The following is a 15451-nucleotide window of genomic DNA, read 5'->3' on the forward strand; positions in this document are numbered from 1 at the left end:
AAACTTGTATATGCAATTTTATGTCAATTAAACATAATGTTGACATAATATGTTATAAAATTTTAGCTGTATATTATTTTTCTGTGACATGTCAGTGGCCACCATCCTTGTAACTAGAAGCTGGAATCCTGAGTAGCTGAGGAATTTTAGCCCAAACATATACTTCCCACACTCAGCATCTAACTGAAAAATGTAAAATGCCAGAAAAAGGCATAAAACTTATATGAAGACTTTTTTCAATGTGGATTTTTGGGTGGAGAAGAATGCTATTTGGCCCTCCCCTACAGACAGCATTTTTCCTGTCAGATTTTTTTACTACTCAGTTTTCACATCTGTACATTATTTTCAGGAATATAATTGTAAGGTGTGCCACCCACCTCACCAGCTACTGCAGGTACTAACAGGAGTCCCTCCTCTATATTTTGTTCCATCACACCAGGCAGGTTTTTATCAAAACCAACAGGGTTTATTGAAACAGAACTTAAGTCTATCATTCAAACAATTTGGAACTACAGTACTACTATTAAGAACTTCCCACGGACATGTCTTTGTTCAGATGCCGGTGGCTGGGCTAGTCCATGTTGACCCCAGCCAGGATGGTTGTAAAAGGGATGGCTTACTCAATAACAATAGTGACAGTTGAGGTAAATCTTTCCCCTGTCCCTTGTCCTCTCAAAACAGCAAGGGGTCAGGCAACCTTTCTCCCTGGTGTTGGGCCAGGATGAATCGCCCTTGCCAGATGGTCTTAGCAGTTCTCTTTCTCTTACTTGTTGCTGTTTTTCCCTCCTCTTTCTCCCTAGAAGGGGAGTCACAGCTTTACAGAGGTGTTCTGCTTCGGCCTTGGGAACCCTCAAGGTGATGAGTTTCCTTAGCCAAGCATCCTCCTTTTGTATATACTCCCCTTCTCCCAGTACTTCCTCTCTCTTTTCCTTCAAAACTTCCACCAGAGATGAGTCTATTCCTTGTTCCTCTACTGCAAATTTCCACCCTTCCTCCTCTTCTTTTTCTGGTTCTGCTTTTCCCCTTTTCTGTATGATGTTTTCCTCTGTTCTGTCAACATTATTGCCTCCCCCTTCTTCTCTTCCCCTGCCTTTTGATCCTTTTCCCTGCCCGTTTCCTCTTTCCTCTCCAGAGGTTGTTCTCACATTCTCAGGCTTTTTTAATTTCCTGGACTTTCTGTTTTCTTGGCCTCCTCCCCTAACATCAAGGTTTCTCCCGAATCAACAGGTTCCATGGGGAGATGAGAGGGCCTGCCAGCAAGGGCTTGGGCACTCTTCTCTCTTCTTCACATAAGGATAATCTTGGCCTCACCCCACAGCAACACATCTATACATGTAAGTATAATTCTTTCTTAGGGACCAACTACACAGGCATTTCCCCCACTGTCTGTACCATGTTTCTCACTGTTCTTTTCAGTATTTATCCCATCAACACAATGGTGCTAACCACAAGTAGAGTCAATATTTTGATATCAGTATGTACTATATTTTGTTTAGCTGTCAGGGTTTTTATTTATTTATGTATTAATTTATTTATTTGTTAGTTAGTTAGTTAGTTAGTTAGTTAGTTAGTTAGTTAGTTAGTTAGTTAGTTAGTTAGTTAGTTAGTTAGTTAGTTAGTTAGTTAGTGGTAGCATTTCCACTCATGTTATTTTGGCTTGTTTTTGGCTTGTGTGATTGCCTGTATTGGCAGCTGTTAGGTGTGTCCATATGGCATTTTGATGAGTGAGGCATGGCTTGGAAGTGAGCTCTATTGCTTTTGCTTACCATTTGCTCCCACCAATAAGGACTCAACTGCAATGCAGTTTGTAAATTATAGTTATCTATCTATCTATCTATCTATCTATCTATCTATCTATCTATCTATCTATCTATCTATCTATCTATCTATCATCTATCTATCTATCTATCATCTATCTATCTATCTATCTATCTATCTATCTATCTATCTATCTATCTATCATCTATCTATCTATCTATCTATCTATCTATCTATCTATCTATCTATCTATCTATCTATCTATCTATCTATCTATCTATCTATCTATCTTTCTTGTTTAGCACTATAGCACTAAACTGATATAGCAGTGATTCAAATACTTGCCATGTCCTGTCAATACAGAACTATTTCACATGCTAAACATCATTTAAAAAATCCAAAAGAAAGGATCTGAATGTCATTGAAACGGACAGGAAAGAGGGTGGCAGAAAAGGGTGAGAGGGGAAGGGGTCTGTATGATGTACAGTTGAAAAGGGGTCTGTATGATGGACACTTGAAAAGCAATTCCTCGGGATAATGACATATTTCTGTGTGAACAATTACAGCAATGTAAGTATCAGGGTGTGGTACAGAGAACTCCTTGTCAACTTGGGATAACCTTCCATGTGATCACATATTTACCCGCCCTTCCAAGTCTCAGTCAACATGAATGTCATCTATTTCTGGTGAAAATGCTTTACTCCAGCTTCAGCCTGAAGGCTAGGACCAGCTTAAATATTCTGCAGAATAATTTAATATTCAAAAACCCCTTAATGCTCTCAGGGAAACCTTGAAGAAATGTGTGACATCAATTATTTTAAAAGCTTGGAAGGAGGGAGAAGAATGAATGTAAAAAGAGGTGGACCAACCCGAAACAACTGCCTATTCCTTAAATCTGTTTTCTTGAGGGACTATAAGAAACTGTGCTGCAATTTATCAAAACACAAATCAGCTTTCTTAATCTCCAGTTTGCAAAATAAAAGCCAAGCCCATTGCTTCACCTCCTAATTGTCATCCTTTAAAATGACCTACTTTGCTTTTATCTTTGGGTGTTGCTCCACCCCTTTTGTCTTTTTGCTCCTAGACTCTTAATTAAGTAGGTGTTGTGGGACTATGTAGTTTTTGCTAAGCCTGTGGAAACTGAACTTCCTGTTTGTGAGCAAAAGCTATAACTCCTAATTCAAGAAAGTTGACAAGAAAAGTTCTGCAAGGTATGGGTGACAGACACGTTATACTTATCTAAAAACATTCGCCTGATGAGAACAGAGATACGGAGAAGACCCAGCATCCATGTTAAGGTCTGATTCCTGGATCCAAGTCTTTTCTTGACAGCTGACAGAAACGTACTGAGAAAGGTTAGTTACAGCAACTTTTCTGATGGATCAGTCAGAATGAAAAACATCTAGTTAAGCTTTGGTAGGTGCTTTATGGCTGAAGAAATATAATCTAACTTTGAAAAAGTAAAAAATTATCCTAAAATAAAGTCTGTTAGAGGTATTAACAAAAGTGGCAATCACATAGTTGTGTGACCATTAGATCCAGCAATCAGATGTAATCCTTCTGCTTTGCGCTACCTTTAAAACTCTTTTGAATCTTCTGCTGATGCTTTCTGAGACAGACCAGTAATCCATTTTAGTTCTGTATTGCTACTCTAACTGCCACCAGCTCTGGCAATGTGGTAGTGGAAGTCTTTTCTGGTCACCCTCTTTAAATTTAGTGATGTTAAGGCTTTTAAAATGGGATTTCCTAGATGTGAAGTGTATATCCTACCACTGAACTGCAACCCTATTCCAGAATGTGGCAGCTAGAGGAAAACTATTATCTGTACTCACATCTTATTAGCCTGCACTGCTTTATTTTCAATATATTTCACGATGTATGGACAACTTAAGTGCTGACCACAGAGATTAATATGCATCATCAAGTCGAGTCTACTTATGGTGACTCTTTTCAGAGTTTTCCAGGTAAAGAGTACTCAGAAGTCATTTACCATACCCTTCTGGGGATATCCTGGGACTGTGCAGCTTGCTGTTTATTATATTTAGGGATCTGATGATAATTCCATGTCTTGCCATTTCATGTTCCTTTAAAGTATGAAGTATTTATCAGCAACTATAAACCAAACCATCATCGAGTTTGTGGACAAATTTCTGGTTTTTTGTTGTAAGATCTCATAAAAAGTCTGTATTATTTTAATTTATTGCTTTTTTAAAATATGTGTATGTTTTAATTATTATTTTAATCTTTTAAAGTCCCATTTGTCTAAACTTTACTAAATAATGTACAATAGGGAGTTTTATCACAGATGTGGATCCTAACTTGATTTGTCCCTATGTAGTCAATTACAAATTTCTGATTTTTTTTTCTCTTCCATACAAGACAGCCTTTCCCCTCAAAAAGTGTGCATACTGATATTTACACAGCGTTTTTGCTTGTTATGTGAAACAGTACTGGAATTTTTTATTATTATTATTCAATCAGACTGATATTGGGTGCTTACTCTGAGTGTCACTAGCTTCACAAAGGAAAAAACACACAACATGTACACAAAAAGTAACTTTGTACAAATTACGTTTTGTTCAAATTGCCCCCAAAATTTGGTATCTTGAAGTCAAAAATCTCTTAAGGGAACTGAGAAATCTTCAAGGAGCTATTTTTTGTGCCAAAATAGTAATAATAATTATTATGCAGTACGCTATGAAGTCAATTCCAACTTATAGCAAACCTTTCCAAGGTTTGCTATATGTACAGACTACTCAGGTGTGGCAGTGGGTTTGGCTATGGGCAAATTCCTGACCTGACCTTTAAGAAGGGTCACCAAAGGGGGGGGGACTAATTGCCGCCTCCTATCTCCTCCAGCTTCCTGGAGGAAGTTTTTGATTTTTTAAAATTATTTTTATAAGTGACACAGTACAAAGGTGCTACCCCATTATAGTGTAAATAATTCAGAGAAAGTCTTTAATTTCCCAGTATCCCAACTTGACTGGCTTATAATATGAGAAATTGACAATAGTAGGCAATTTGACTGCTGCAGGGCTCAGTTTGGTTGATTACTAGCAATCATTCAAGCTGGAAATGAACAAAACTAAAATGTTCCTACTCACACAAAAAAATGAGATGCCTCTTATAGGGGCCCAGAAAGGTTCTGGGGGTGAGCTGGTTCGTTCCAGTGATTATGGTGTGTAATAATCACCAGAAAAAGGAAGGAACCAGACTGTCCCCGCAATGGACCAAACAGCAGGATAAATGCCCTTGGAATCAGACCCTATTCAGTTTGCTCAGGAACACACAGATTAGCTCTTCTTCTACAAGGCACGCTAGACAATCAATTGCTGTCCTTCCACAAGCAGTCAAAGACTTTTCTCTTCAGGCTGCCTTTCCCTTAACAACTGGTGGTCTGAGAGGAGTTTTTTAATGGATTGTTGTACTCTGTTATTTTAAATGTGTTTTAATATTGATTTGATTACCTGTTTTAAATGTAATATTTAATTATTTTTAAAATATTTGTATTCGTACTGTTTTTAGCCTTTAAATATTGCATGTTTTATTATGTAAGCTGCCCTGGGTTCTTTTTAAGAAGAAAGATGGGATAAAAATATGTTAAATAAATAAAAAATTAATAAATAAACTCTCCACCTCTGGCTCAGCAGCCAGGTGTTCTATCTCACTGCAGTATCTACTTATGCAAAGATTGCCAGTATCAACAAGGATCTTACGCAAGAGTTTAACTTGTTGTGATTGTTTCAACTACAGTTTGAAATACCATGTTTTCCCTTGTAAGTCTACTTTTCTCTAAAGGTTTTTGGAGCAGACTGGTCCCTCAGTGACACATTTGGTGAGGACGCTGGGAAGGGTTTTCTCTGCGGCTGCTTCTAGCTTCTAGACTAGAAGATTCTGTCAAGCAATGCTAAACTATTCTCCTCTTTGGTCTTTTGCAAGCAGACATAGAACTTTTTAATTCAAACAGGTCCTTGGCAATTAAACTAAAGGGGCCAGTTGTTTCTTTTCACTGGTATAACCTTAATTCTGTTTTTACTCTTTTAACAATTTTGATTATCTTTGTATTTTAATTTCAAGTTGTTAAGACATTTTGGAGTCCCATTATTTTTCCAGATAAAGCATAAATGCCCAGAGAAAGGATAAATTTTAAAATTATTATTTTAAAAGTAGATGTCATTTCAGAATGTTTTGAAGATAGCTTTGGTTGTTTAAGTAACACGAGCCTGAGATATACTATAGCAAGAAGTTCAATTATCTTGGATCAGAATTGCCTTTTGGATGTATTTTGTTACATACAACCGAGCCTTTCCCACTGGTTTCAAAGGAAATTAAGAAGAACTAACATTCACTGCACTCTGGGCATGTATGGTGAGCAAGCCCAGCTGGTTCAGTGAGAATCAAGCTTAAAGTTTATTTGCACTTACTTGGGAGTGGTGAACACAGTGGGCCTTACTCTTTAGTAGACACATACAGGATTGCACAGTTACTCCCAAGTAGAAAGTATGTACAGTAATTATAAGGTAAAGGTTAAGGTTCCCCTTGACATTTTAGTCAGTCGTGTTCCACTCTAGGGGGCGGTGCTCATCTCCGTTTCCAAGCCGTAGAGCCAGCGCTTGTCCGAAGGAAGTTTCCGTTGTCACATGGCCAGTGCGACTTAGATTCGGAACTCTGTTTACCTTACCACCGAGATGGTATCTATTTATTTACTCGCATTTATGTACATGCTTTCGAACTGCTAGGTTGGCGAGGAGCTGGGACAAAGTGACGGGAGCTCACTCCGTCGCGTGGATTCGATCTTACAACTGCTGGTCTTCTGACCCTGCAGCACACAGAGGCTTCTGCGGTTTAGCCCGCAGCGCCACCACGTCCCCCTGTAATTATGTCTTTAGGTAAAGGTAAAGGTCCCCCTTGACATTTAGTTCAGTCGTGTCCGACTCTAGGGCACAATGCTCAACTCCATCTCCAAGCTGTAGAGCCAGCGTTTGTCCATAGACAGTTTCTGTGGTCACGTGGCCAGCATGACTAGACACGGAATGCCATTACCTTCCCACCGTGGGAACTCCAAACTCACATTTACATGCTTTCGAACTGCAAAGGAGCCGGGACAAATGACAGGAGCTCACTCCGTCGCATGGATTCGATCTTACGACTGTCCCTTGCAGCACAGGGGCTTCTGCAGTTTAACCTGCAGCGCCACCATGTCCCGTTAATTATGGCCTTAATCCAGATCAAACCCATTGTCCTGCATTTCCTGTTTCTCCAATCCAATACATTCCATTTCAACTATGTTGCTCAGCTGCCTGGTTGTGACATAAGAAGAGAAACCAAGGGAAACTGGGAAGTACTAGAGAAGGCAGACAATAGCCTCTAATGTTGAATGAACTGCAAGGGAGAACAATGAACAGGAGGAGACATGGAGGGGCATACCTACCTTGTTTCCCCGAAAATAAGACCTAACCTGAAAATAAGCCGTAGTATGATTTTTCAAGATGCTCGTAATATAAGCCCTACTCCAAAAATAAGCCGCAGTTAAGTGAAACCCTGCCCTCCACCACTGTGCAACAACCAGAAGAAGATGGCATGACTGTATTTGAATAAATGTAGATTGTTGTACATGAAAAAAATAAAACATCGCCATAAAATAATTTTCAGGGAAACATGGTAGATTAGAAACTAGAACTGATAGTTTATCTACTGTTTGTTGAGTATGTGACCAAAGGCAGTACTTTGAAGATAGGCGGGGACAAAATAAGAAAATATAGGTAAGATGGAATTTACTTTTAGAGCACTAATATTATCTTGACTGAAGATGACCGGATGTATAGCAATCCTATATGATGGAAATGCTAAATTAAATTTTTAAGTTAATAAGCTTAAAATTAAGAAGAAAAAGAAAGAGATGATCCAAGGGAATGGAAGACTAGTTACTATAATTGATTTTCTTTTGTATGATTTCACTTTTTAATATAATTGCAATATAAGTGTATAAGCGGATGTAAGAATATTTTCCCTCCTCTGGAATTTTATCCTTTTCCCGCCCTTTCCTTTTCCCTTTTCCCTTTTCCCTTGTCCTTTGTTCATTCCTAAATGCATATACTGTACTTTTGAAAAACCGATTTTAAAAAACCGGAAGGGGCAGCAACAAAAAAAGAGGGCGGGGGAATAAAGATTCTACTGTATAACTGGTTTATGCCCATGTTTCTCCCAAGGAATTCTGGGAGTCGTAGTTCTGTGAAGGAAGTTGGAAGCTATCATAGAAAATGTCAAGATTCTCAACATGCTACAATGCTCAGAATTCCAGGGCAGATATGCCTAACAAAACCATCCTAAGTGCCTATATTTTAGAATCTTATTCAAAATGTAATAATAGCAGATTTTGTGAATGGGCAAAATATCAAATGCCACTTCTGTGTGAACAAACATGAAGGGGAGTTTTGAAAGATGTTAAGAAATACCACTTATTATTCCATTATCATTATTTCCTTCAGATTAATTAATTATAACTTCTTCAGACAAATGACCCTATGGAATGAGAGCAGAATTTGGCCCCTAACTATACTTTAAACAGAACCACCTTTGATAAACAAGAATCAGAGATATCTTTATAACCACACATTTCCTATTTGCTTTTCTGGTATTCAACACCCACAGCTGGCAAATATGTCAAATATTGCATGTACAGTATAGGTAACATAACTGTGTTGTCAGTTTTAGCATTAGGAAGCTATGCTGTACTTCTACAATATATATTGTTCTTGCAGTATGATGCTTGGAGGCAGTGGATATTAAGAGCTAATTATTTTTTAAAACACAACTGCCTCAATACACTAAACCAAGGATTGTCTCTAATACAGAATGCTGGCTGCAACAGTGATCCTAGCTTAGAAAAAAATACAAGCAAGGGAAAACATGATAACATTTTGCATGATGTGGGTACAGTGGGCAGAGATTGCCCCCTTTTTTTCTCATTGTGCTAAAACTCAGGGTTATCCACGGAAGCTCTGTCATGGGAGATTCAGTATATACAGCAACAACAAAAAGTTCTTTGAACAGCACTGAACTATGGAGTTTGCTACAAGATACAGTGGTGATGGCCACCAGTTTGGATGGCTTTAAACGTGGATTAGAAAAATCCATGGAGGAAAAGAACTATCAATGGCTACGAGTTCTGATGGTTTTATGTTATTTCCAGTATTGGCAGGAAGTTGTGACAAGTGAAATGCTTTGAGTTAAGAGTTGTAAATAGTACAGTCTGCAGAATTAGATATCTATAATTCTTGTGTATGGTTTATACGCATGCAGATCCAAGATGCATTTCTGTACCTAGTGTATTCAGACTTCTGTTAATGAGAAAAACAGAAGAGGGGGCAGGTGCCCTCTGTCGCTTGTGCACTGTGGCTTGTTGACTACCAGCCTTTCTTCTACTTCGGTGGACTGTTTCTGCCTAAACAACCAATTTTATTTTGTATTCTCGAAGGCTTTCATTAGGGATCTGATGGTTGTTGTGGGTTTTTCGGGCTCTTTGGCTGTGTTCTGAAGGTTGTTCTTCCTAACGTTTCGCCAGTCTCTGTGGCCAGCAATCTTCAGAGGACAGCACTCTGTGCTCTGGTGTAGTTGGCTTTGGCAGCCAACTACACTCCCAAAGCCAACTACACCAGAGCACAGAGTGCTGTCCTCTGAAGATGCCGGCTACAGAGACTGGCGAAACGTTAGGAAGAACAACCTTCAGAACACGGCCAAAGAGCCCAAAAAACCCACAACCGCCATTAATCCCATTCTCCTTTTGGTTCAGGGTCTTCTTCTATGTCTTCTGCTATATTATACGCCTCTCCAAATTCCTCCTGAGCATTTCTCCAAGCTCCCTTCTCCTCCTCCTCCTCTCTGAGGATACCTGTTCTTTTGTCTCCTTTCCCCCACTCCAACTTGCTCTCTATCTCTGCTAGGGTGCCTTTTATATCGCCCACCTCCCAGCTAGGCCCCTTCTCTCCTTTCAATAATTGCTCTGTGCCTTCCCTACCACCTTTGCTAACTGGTGCTTCTTCCATCGTATTGCCTAGCAGCACCTTCATTTGGGTTAGGCTATCCAGTCTCTGTTTCTGATGGTTTTTCTGTGCTACGACACTCCCTGGGGAATGGGCAGGGGCTAAATGGCCTGCCAAGGGTTTTCTCGAGGACGTCCCCTTACATAGCATGACTTGCATATCCATGTATTGGAGTGCACCACTAGTTAGCATTACAATCTGCAAGGCAAAAGTTATAAATTATTACTTATTTCAAAAGAATTCTCACAAAAGCTGGGGGATTTTTAAAGCCATGGCAACAGGCCCAGGGCTTATGTCTGTTAAATTCTCCCACTGACAGCAGGAATTTTGTTCTAGAAGATTAGAAATCAATTGTACCACCTGATGATAAAGTTTCTCTTTGACCATTATTAAATTATTAAGAATTACAAGTAGCTGTTTAGATTATTATTATAGACAACAATATTGACCGGTGGCAAAGAGTAAGTGGGGTTCATAGTAAGGGGATTAATGTGTATTGGAGAAATATAATATTTTCAGACCTTAATCCCTCCTAAACCTCTTCTAAAGTTGTTGATTGCTAGGTCTGTTAGCATTTTCACCCTCTATATTTCAACTTCTTTAACAACAAATACTGCACGTAATGTATATTCAGAACAAAAATATTAAGCAGCATCAGCTGCTGAGTGGTTGTTGTTTTTTTCAACAGATATAGAAATGTGCCCATAAAAACAGGATTTGGTTGAATAAATGCCAAGCTTATTTCTTTATGACTTTATTATCCTCCCATTCTTCCGGATTGTACAGGGCATCGTTCCTCGTCTGTTTTATCCCCGTAACAACCCTATAAAATAGGTTAGGCTGCGAGATAGTGCCTTGCCCAAGCTCACTAAGTGAGTCTTACAAAATACCCAGAGGGAGCTTGTTGGCCAAAATTCATATTAGGGCAATATCTTTATTAGGGCTATAACAAGTATTAAAAAGGGTATGCAACCTTTTGAGATTTATGGATTCCAGTTAACCTTATGGCTGAGTTGGATTTGAAACTGGATCTCCCTGGTCCCTTACATCACCCTGGACATAGCATCCCTTGCCAGATTTCCTTTAACTCACCTTCTTCTGATGTTGCCTGCTTTCTTCCTTCCATTATCTTTTGAGACTTTTGCCATCCTTGTTTCATGGCCAGTTAAGCATTTCCAGTTTTGAGCCTTCCTCAATGCAACTTTCTCCAACATGTTGCCATCTGGTCATTTTGGACTGCAACTCTCATGAGTCTATGGTGGCCACTTACACAACACAGTACCTCTCTCCTAGGCAAAATGGTTCAGGAGGAAAAGATAAATGGACAGAGAGAATGACAGAAAGCAAAGATGGGACAGCACATTTATTAATTAAGTGAATTAAACCACTGGATATTAGAGCACCTTGCTGTAAACAAACTGAGATCTACTAGCTAGGGGTCCCCAAATTCACTAATACAGCAGGAGCACTTAGAATTTTGAGAGAGCAATGCTCTGAAAGCCAAAACAGTAATTCTGAATCCAATTTTCTGCCCCAACACTCATTCCAGAGAAAGCAAATTAAAGAAGCTCAGAGACTAGTAGTTATTGGGCAGGGAGGGAACAGACACTGTGAACACATTTAAAACAGAATTGAAACTGAAAAGCTGAATCAATAACAGCAAACACATCATAAAAACTCATGAACTAGTGATAGTTAAACACAGGATCTGAAGGAACGTGTCCAAAATCCTATATTTTGCTTTAGCTAGATCATGAGGTTTTATGATACGCTTGTTGTTCTCAATTTAGCTTTTCAGTTTCAATTCTGTGGTAAATGTGTTTACTGTAATTGGTTGTTGCTTACCTTCTTGTTATTACAGTATATTGCAAAATTCTGGTAAGAATCAGGGTGTCTGCTTACACATCACCAAAAAGGAAGGCAAAGGAGAACATTAATTTACCCAAAAAAATGCCTATACTTATTTAGAGGTAGAGATGCAACATTTATCAATACAGTATTTTTTATAATTTAAACAATATATCTCACTCAAATAGGAAAGACTGTGACCAGATGACACAGTTGCTGAGTCTACTATCCAACTTGATGGTGAACGTCAAAGTCCCCAATCTCTCGTTATAGGTTTCTGTCCTGAAATTAGAAATGGCGTGGACAGCTGGATAGCACTTAAAATTGAAAACTGTCTTCTGGTAGGTCTTCAAATAGAGAATGTGAAGAACATGCAGCCACCCTAATAAGAATAGCCCATAGTAAGGTAAAGGTTCCCCTTGACATTTAGTCCAACTCTAGGGCGTGGTGCTCATCCACGTCTCCAAGCTGTAGAGCCAGCGTTTGTCCGTAGACCGTTTCCGTGATCACGTGGTCAGCGCAAATAGACACAGAATGCCGTTACCTTCCCACCGTGGTGGTACCGATTTATCTACTTGCATTTACATGATTTTGAACTGCTAGGTTGGCAAGAGCTGGGACAAGTAATGGGAGCTCACTCCGTCGCATGGATTCGATCTTATGACTGCTGGTCTTCTGACCTTGCAGCACAGAGGCTTCAGTGGTTTAACCCACAGCACTACCATGTCCCATAAGAACAGGTCATGCTCTTCTTCAAAACAGGGAAGCCTATCCATTAAACCAACTTTTAGCAAAGTAGGACCTGAACTTCAAATGCTAGTCAAATTTTTAAACAAAGCAGAATAAAATAACCATTTCACAGACAGAAAATGGATGATGTGCAAGGACACAGTGGCATTTTCCTTTATTTTACATCACCATAACCAGTTAGAATAAATATTTTTATAGAAACTTTATTTCAACAGTCAGAAGAGCAGGAAGCCTGCTGGGGACCAGGGGATGTAGCTATAGGCACCATGTCAGGTACCCAGTATCAATAGATCCTGCACAAAATAATTATGAATCTCAGTGCTGCCGATTACTAAACAAATAACAGTATCTATTACCATATCAGAAACTGTTTCTTATTAATGCTGGCTCAATCCCTGTTTGTCTCACTTCACATGGAGAAACTGTAGAAAATTTACAATCACAAGTCTATGGTTCCTCCAGCATGTGTACACAAAACTGTACATAAACTCCAAATACTCCATTCTGTTCAGTTTTAATTATTTATTCCTGCACATGCATACCGAACTTTCCCTGAGCTTACAAATTATGAGCTTAAATATGCACTGGACCAACCATATACGATTATGTTCACTGACTTGAGTCTGCAAAGGAGACTTTATGATCAACGATCTGCTACTAGTGATGAATTAAAATAATGTCTACAACACAGCTGGGCAATTTGTGGGTACCCAGATGTTGTTGAAGTACAGATCCCATCAGGCCTAACCAGCACAGCCAGTTGTGAAGGATGGTGGGTGTTGTAGTCCTGTAATAACTGGAAGATCACGGATTACGCACCACTATCTTAGAGTTTAAACTGTGCTTGGTGGTGGAGTCATTTATTTACTATTCTAGAAGATCACCAGAGGGAGCATTGCTTTATTTATTTATTTATTTAATTATTCATTCATTCATTCATTCATTCAACCTATCAGTCATTCAATCACAAACGTTTTTGTTTAGCTTAAACTGGAAATGATTGGGGGAAAGACTTGTGAATTCAGGAATCATCCCACATTTCTTTTCGTAATCAGAACACTCAGTTAAGGCACTCTCTATTAAGACAGAATTACATTTCTTATTTTTCTGTTGTCAGAAGTTACCACTTGGAACAGTCTATTTTCAATTGCGGCAACAAGGACAACAAAAAAGACCTACAATCTACAGCAAAGAAAAGAATATCATTATTTACATTTATGTCACAGTATGACTTTCCTTCTGTAATTTAATGTGTGGCTTTATAATTAAAGTTGTCTAGCACACTACTTTCTAATCTTCCCTGTTACCTAATATAGCAATTAATGCAAACAGGAACAAACTTGATCCAGCAGTTCTTCACCACCGCTGGGCTAATTGCTGCACAGTTCTGCACATTTAATTTTATATTTTAGATCCTTCTTTCCTGTACTGCACCTTCTTTTGTTTAGTGTACCTTCTAGACTTTTTTTTGCAATTCTGACACTTTGAAAACCTCCACTAAGAAAAAAAGAGGTTTAAACTTTCCCATAATAGGTAAACGTGCAAGGTTAGGAAGAGACGCAACAATTTAGTAGTTGAAGAACTTCTCACGCTTGCCTGTTCATTAAAACCACATTTGTCAGCAGCGTCCTCCGCAGCAATATTAAATTATGTCTGGTGGTAGGCTCTTTCATGTCCAAACGCGGAGACTGTTTTATACTGTTACAAACTATTACCGTTTTAGATGTTTTGGTTGACTCTTCAAGTTCATATGTCTACTTAAGTCTGCAAAAGTGTATGACATTTTTACATTTGTTATGTTTATTAGTTCCTATGTGAGTTATAGAGTGATGTTTAAATACTGCTGTTCAAAAGCAACTTCACACCTAACTGTGGTATAAACTGTGATTCTTTGTTAAAGCAAAGCTTTGGAAACACATTTCCTCTTGATAATTTTATCCAAGCCAAAGTCAAGATGCTAGACTCATGCAGTGCTGTATCTCCAATCCAGTAAAGCCATATCATAAGGATTTAAGAAGAGCTCTGTTGGATAAAATCAAAGGCATATGTATTTTAGCATTCTCTTTTTGCACAGAGGCCAGTCAGATGTTCACAGGACCAAAGCACGGCATGATACCACCAACTGATATTCTGAGGCAGAATAAAGCCATTGTGACGATCAAAAGCCTTATCCTCCACAAATTGATCCAATCCTTTTCTAAAGCTATTCTGCACCACTATACCATGCACATGCAAGTTCTATAGTTCAAGCTTGCACTGAATGCAGAAATACTCCCCTACTGTTCAGTACCATTGGATGGTCCCAGATTCTAGTATTATGTTGACAGAGCTTTTAAAAAAATTATCCCTATGTTCAAAAGGAATATTTATTTATTGCTGTGGCCGCTCGCCAGTTATGTTACACTTTCTCTGAAATGTCTGTCGCAGGTGTTAAAAGTCAGAGGCTTAAAGCCTCAGTCAAATCTCATTATGATGCAACAAAACATTCTACTGTTACTTACTGCCTCTTGTTTGTTCTGATAACCAGATAATATTGTTTCTGTACTTTCTATTCTATTTATTTACTACTTTAAAGACGGAGGTCCCAAGGGATACAATAACAATAGGACTACAGCATCAATTTTCCATTTAAGCAAAGTCATGTGCAAAGTATTGCACCAAGACTTTTACTATATATGGAATGAGAAGTGATATTCTAGCTACAGTAGATTCCCTAAACAAAGAAGTTCTTGAAATCCATTCGATTCTGTAAAAGAAGCCACAGGCTTGAGTTTGAAAGAACAAAGCAGGGCTGTTGATGGTAGGACCTTTTGGACGTCACACATTCTTCATAGGGCTGGAAGGACCTTCATGGCACATAACAGGGACAACAAAATATTGCAGTGGTGTTCAGCATTCTAGCCAGCTTTTTCCTTATGGCAGATTCAGGTTTTGACCACATAAATTCCATCTCCGCTCTTACTTACATTTGTTCAGTTTTCTGCACCTCCTCTGCACTTTTCACATGCGGAGGCTCCAGGGTATAGCTGAGCATGCTAAATTCTTACTGGGCT

At 38.8% G+C, this 15451-nt stretch overlaps 1 protein-coding gene across 1 annotated transcript in view; it reads left to right on the forward strand.

Moving 5' to 3' along the window:
• Positions 1-2871: 2871 nt before the first annotated feature.
• The window catches only part of EXPH5 (exophilin 5), an 80794-nt gene continuing 68214 nt past the window's right edge, over positions 2872-15451 (forward strand). Inside the window, exon 1 of the mRNA XM_072993663.2 lies at positions 2872-3113. The gene's annotated coding sequence lies outside the window, so the exon portion shown is untranslated. The remainder of the gene's footprint in view (positions 3114-15451) is intronic.

This window comes from Pogona vitticeps, chromosome 3 (genome assembly GCF_051106095.1).
Source record: "Pogona vitticeps strain Pit_001003342236 chromosome 3, PviZW2.1, whole genome shotgun sequence".
In the NCBI taxonomy this organism is placed as follows: Eukaryota; Metazoa; Chordata; class Lepidosauria; order Squamata; family Agamidae; genus Pogona; species Pogona vitticeps.